This window comes from Pelecanus crispus, chromosome 2, assembly GCF_030463565.1.
Source record: "Pelecanus crispus isolate bPelCri1 chromosome 2, bPelCri1.pri, whole genome shotgun sequence".
Taxonomy (NCBI): Eukaryota; Metazoa; Chordata; class Aves; order Pelecaniformes; family Pelecanidae; genus Pelecanus; species Pelecanus crispus.
Window position 1 is genome coordinate 163428038 of NC_134644.1, and position 6000 is coordinate 163434037.

The following is a 6000-nucleotide window of genomic DNA, read 5'->3' on the forward strand; positions in this document are numbered from 1 at the left end:
CCAATAACACATAACATTATAAATATTAAATTATACCCAGATTAATTTGTACTGACAAGCTGGAGGCAGCAGGTTTGGTTTGCTACGTGTGGTGTTTGTACGAGTATACCCTTAGATAGCTACAGTTCCTGATATGGTCATTACCCTCATGTTCCAATGAGTAACGCTGCAAGGGAGATTGCTGTCTTGGTTACACCTTGTTGTCATGCGTTAAAGAGCGAGGCTTGACCCATAGCACTGCTGATGGCCCTAGTGGAGCTGCACTCAGTCTGTCTCTGTGTTAGCTAATCCACCGGTAATAATGTGAACTGCCCGCTTAAGGTGATGCAGCTGGGAGAAAAAACAAACAAATCTGAAGCAACACTTTAGATGAAGAGAACAAATAGTCAAGCACTCACTTCTTGCCACTGTAAGTGGAAAGGTATTTTTGAATGTTCACATTCCTGCCCCAAAATACATGGTCTTCCTTCTCTCCTTTGCTAGCCTGAGCCAGGCAGCATCAGTGAATCAGAGAGCCTAAACAGCAAGTGCAGGTGCAGCCTAAATTCTGAAATCGTTCTCAGTCTTCAGCTGAAAGAAATGGACTGATTTTTGGCACCGCTTACCTGCTTAGCTTTCATAACAATCACATACAAGGTGAAGAGGCATGTGTATTTAAATAGAGGTAGCTTGCTTTCTTTTATTATCAGAGATACCTCTTTTCAAGTATGGATACAGCCATATGATCCAGAAAAAGACAAATACTCATGCACTTATGTCAGGATTGCTGACGAGAGTACTTGAGTCCCATCAGAATCAGTGATGCACCACCTAGATTCAACTGCTAGAGACAACTGCCTGTATTTACTGAAATCAATGCAGTTCTCCCCCAGAATGTTTGGATTTTTGAATTTAAACTGTATCATAACATCCAAGGAATCCTAGTACGAGTGAATTTTTTTTCTCTGAATGTGGAATTTGAGCCATCCTGTTGATTTTTCATGGCTGGTTCCCTCTTGTTGTTGGTTCCTACAAGTAATTTTCCTTCTGAAATTGAAAGATTACAGGCTTGGTCATCAGCATGAATTGCAGCTGGCACTTTACTAGGTGGAAGGACAGACTAGCCTTGGCATTTGGGGAAGGCTTCTGTGCCTGTCGGCTGACCAGATGGAAGTTAGAAACCGCTACTGATTCATTGGGGTGGCTGTAGTTACTGGCAGCTCTTTGCTCTTTCGTTTGCAAAGTTGGGGGTTTGTTACACAGTTGTGACCTCTCTGTTCCCATGTGTCCTGTGTCCCCCATAAACTCTGTTCTGGATAGAAGTAGCTTGAAAGAGTTAAAGAATAAAAATAGGTGTCTGTGATGAATAAGCTGATCTGAATGATTCACAGAAGTGGAAACTCAACAGCAGTTAAACCTTCAAATCTTAATCTGTTTTGGCTATAAGATATCGTATGTAAACAGGCATATGTTAACAGTTCACAGGGCAATTTGTGTCTCATTGTTTGACGTCAGAAATTTTGCAACAATATTTAAGGAAAGAAACTCAGAGGTGAGGTGATTTTTTTCTTTTCCATAAGGGGTGCTTTACAGATGCAGCAAACTTCAATGGAGCTGATAAGGGTCTCTCACTGCAACCTGGTGAGAATCTGTCTCTGCCAGAGAACAGAAGTTCCACAGTCTTTTTGAGTGATTAAAGAAACGTCTAATCAAACATTAAAGGCAAGAGAGATCTATATGCAACAGCTTTCAGTGGAACCCCGAGGCACGAGCCATTAACACAGCTCTCTCACTTGAACAGATTCTCCCCGTGAAGCAGAATTCTCCATTGTACAGCTAGAGACTCTGAAGTTTTCAAATCAGTGGAGCCATGACGTGTGAAGATAAAAACTAATCAGGCAGGCATCTCATGGAAGATTTAGCACACTTGTGCTAAAAGGAGCACACATTCCTCTGAATCAAGGACATATTCATCATTACTGCTCCGGAGCTGTGATCTTATTCATTCTAGAAGGATCAAAAAGACTAGGCTAAGTCAGTGCTCCCTTGAGAAATACCCGGAGCAAAAGCAGCGGCTGCAGGAAGTGATACCGATGACTCAACAGCCAAGGCCAACACACTGCCTTATTTTAGACAATGTCCTCTTGGACACACTCATGTTTCCTCATGAGTGGCTGATGACAAAGGTCCTACCTACCTGTGGTCACAAGTACCTCATGACATTTTTCTCAAGAATAGGTCTAGTATTGTGGCCAAAACTAGCTTAAAATTCACTGTGCAACTTGATTAACTTCTACTGCCATTTCAAGTGAATGTTAATCTCCACCTTCCCTAAAAATCTCCAAGCCTATAGATCCTGAGGTACTGTGTGGTCCATTAACTGAACATTTCCATAATGGATACTGCTCTGTTATACAGTGAAGAAGATGCACCTAGGAAAGGGGCTTCCTGGAGTGGAAAATGTTAGACTGTCCGAAGGACAAATCTTTCTTTCTCTTGCTACAGCCAAAGCCTTAAGCTGATGGCTCCTCACTACAAGGACAGACTAGTACTGACTGCAAATTCCAAGTCTTCCATAAATAATGATTTATTTTCTGGTCATAAAGTATGTACTGTTAATACAGATTATTTCAAACACACGACGTGGTCACAGCAATGTGCAGAGGAGAATCCTGTGTGTAGGTGCTAGCGAATTCTAGGCTGCCAGCCAGCTGCCATAAGAAGTAAAAACATTAGATTGATTGTTAAGCAAGTAAAATTCTGGGATGCGTGTACATCGTACAGTAGATACCCATGTATGTGCTTAGCCTCTTGATGCATGAGTAATCTCAGCGACTTAACAGGACTGCAGCAACGAACAGAAAACATGGTGTGTTTCATCATTTCAAAATGCTGCGGAAAATGCTGCGGTGGGCTGAGAAGAGAGCCTGCCTCTCTCGCTTATTCTGATGTTAGTCCAGACCCGAAGACAGAGCTTGAAAGTACACACATGAATTGAATTGCATGGGAAGCTTACCAAAGGAAGTGTTTGCTTGTAAACTCAGTATGAATAGGATCTTCTCTGACCGCAAGGGAAATGGAGAGACACTCATTCATTGTCCGCTTGTGCAATCAACTTCTGAAGTAAAAACAGGATTTGAGGTTTAAAACCTGAACCTTCACACGTCTTTCAAGCAACAGAAGAAGACTTCTTGCTCTTCAGTCTGCAAAGGAACAAAGTCAGGAGGTGCTGCTCATGAGACTCCTTGGGTTTGATAACAACTGGCTTATTAAAAGGGAATTATTTAGAGTTCCTAGCAACAGCAACCCTCAGAGCAGCTTCTGTGCGGGCTTGAGGGGAGACATCTGAACACCATTACATTGCACTTCTTTTGATGTCACTACGTGCTCGTCATGTGTTTTCTATCTTAACAGTGAATCTGCCACTGAGTTCCACAGTGTCTAAGGGTGGTTGTGGGTTTATCACAGATGCCATTCCTGCTATAAAAAACATTACTTTTAAGTTCTTTGTCACCTGGCCACACAACTACTCTTTGAGCCCTGTCTGTGCAGGGTGATTCTGTACACTAGTAGATTGTGGATGACTTGCTGGTTTTAAATTCCTGGCTTTCCATCTAGCAGTAGTTTTAAGTTTCATTATATGGCTTGAGATAACTTGTAAAATAAAGATATTTATTTTTCATCATTTGCCTGATAGTTTAATATTACCTGAAGTATTTGTGCGTCACGCCTCTCTCATCCGATAACTAAAATAATGACTTCTAAATTTCTTCCCATAGCAAGCAGCCAGTTTATTTATAAGTGACCTATTCTAATAGAGATTTACTCTGTGTATCCCATGAGACATATTATCAAAGTTACCAGACCTGTCCCAAGCACTTGGGAAGTGGGGAGATGGTTACACAATTCTCATTGCCTCTGGCTGTTCTAGTTAAAAAGATAAAGGGTCAGAGAACTGGAGCAGCGGAGATAATTTTGTGAGCATCTAAGGAAAAGCAGCTGATCAGGTGAGTGTAGGCACTGGCTGAGGGCGAGATGGGTGGATGCTTGAATACCACGTAACAAAAATTCCCTTAAATAAAATAACATGCCAGGAAAGGGGAATGTCAATGCCTGAGCACCAGAAATTCTGGATTCTTAAATCTTCATCTGGCAGATGCAATAGTGCTGCTCGTCTGTTTTAAAAGAGAGAAAAAAATATATGAAGAGCAATACTCAGCTTGCCACAGCTCTGGCAAATCTGTGCTGGGCAAGACCCTTCCCTCTGTTGGGACGTGCCAGACCTGTGATACACATCCCACAGGATCTTGTTTCTGCTCCAGTCCCAGCTCCTCACCTTGCAGCTGGGGCTCCAGGAAGAGATGAGACAGCGAGCAGTCCTGCTTGCTTTGACCATCCTTTTCCAAGGCAGGATCTACTTTTTGTGATGGTTTTTTAATGTCCTTTGACTGGGAGCTCCTCAGACTTCCTCAGCATTTGTTGCTCGCTGAAGCATGTTGCACGCTGTTGTCCTTTGCCAAGCACAAAGACTACTGATCTGTACTCCCAAAGGCCATCCCTGCCCCACCTCGACGGTACCGGGCCCCTGTTGGAGCATCCAAGGCTGGGTGTTTGCTTCCTTGTGTAGCGTGCTGGCTCACAGCGGTTCATTTTTCCGGCACTTGGGTAGCAAGGCTCATCCACAGAGTTGATATTTTATCCTGAAGTTAGGTCTATAAGTGTAATTCTGCACTGATCTGTGCTCCACAATGACTTACAGTGCTATCCATCGGAGTTGCGTAACACTGCCTTGGTTCATTTGGAAGGGCTGCAAAGCCATTCAGACTCAAATTCACCTCAGACACAGCTGAGAATTGCCATGCTAGTATTCATCTTGTGTATGCTAAGCAGGTAGCTCCCAAAAAATCTTTTTTTTGGGAGGGGGAGATGGAATGATGAAGGCTTCTGCAGGGAATAGAAGGAAGACCCCCAATCGCTTTTGATTTCATGAGGAGACTAATGCAGGAGATATGCCTGGATGCTTAAAAGCCTGTGGTGTGACCTACAGTGAACAAGAGGCTGCTATAAGGCCCATATTCTGCAAAAATCTTCTAATACTGAAATGCTGCAACAGTTCTTCTGTTCTTCACAAACCTCTCTCTGGAGTTCCTCCTGTTCTCTGCACTGGTTCATAACCAAACCAGGCTTGCATGCAAGCACTGGTGGAGGTGGGTAAGGAGGACAAGTTTCAACCCTCTGAGAAGCACCATACTGTGCAGGTCATCAGACACCATTCTTGGCATCCCTTTTTTTTGCATTTTGGGGATTAGCCAAATTTAGAAAAAAACAGAAAAGCCACAGTGGGAATCACTTCTCTGCTCTGCCTGTTGGAAAGAAGTTGGTGGGGATGGAGAGGAGTCTGGATGTGGAGCTTTTCTTATGATCTGTACCCGGAACATAAGACTGAGAATAAGGCAGTGAGCATTATTAATTTGGTTAATAATTGCTACTATATGTTTATTCATTACATTAATGCTTTGAGTACCTGAAAGCATGCCAGGCATTTTAAAGAAGCAGTGAAGGTTCCCTGCTGTCAAGAACTGCCCCCATTTTGCAAAGACCAGACACCTGGGAGATTTAAGCTTGGGTTCATCTCAGCCACAGGTAGGTAACTGAAGTTTGGTCTATGCAGTCAGCTGGGAGAGGGCACCCACCCACACTTCTGGGGTGAATTGCCCAGGGGTTATCTTTTCCTGGCCTTTGGTGACTGCACACCCAGTTTCTGTGCTCCAGTTAGCAGGGACACCCCCACAGAGTGAAATCTGGGGAATCCCTGTGAGAAGGGGCTGCTGAGACACCAGGAGCCTGCGGCAGGACTGTGGGGTGCAATGCTGCGTGTACTCTGTGCTCTGTACCTCACAGCTCTCTTCTCACACCCCAGATGGCTTTTTGAGGGTACAGGATGACGAGGGGGGCTTTTTGCCCTTCTTAAGGACCGGTGGGTGCCATCCCGCATTTGGCTGCCAGTAGCCTGAACCAAGC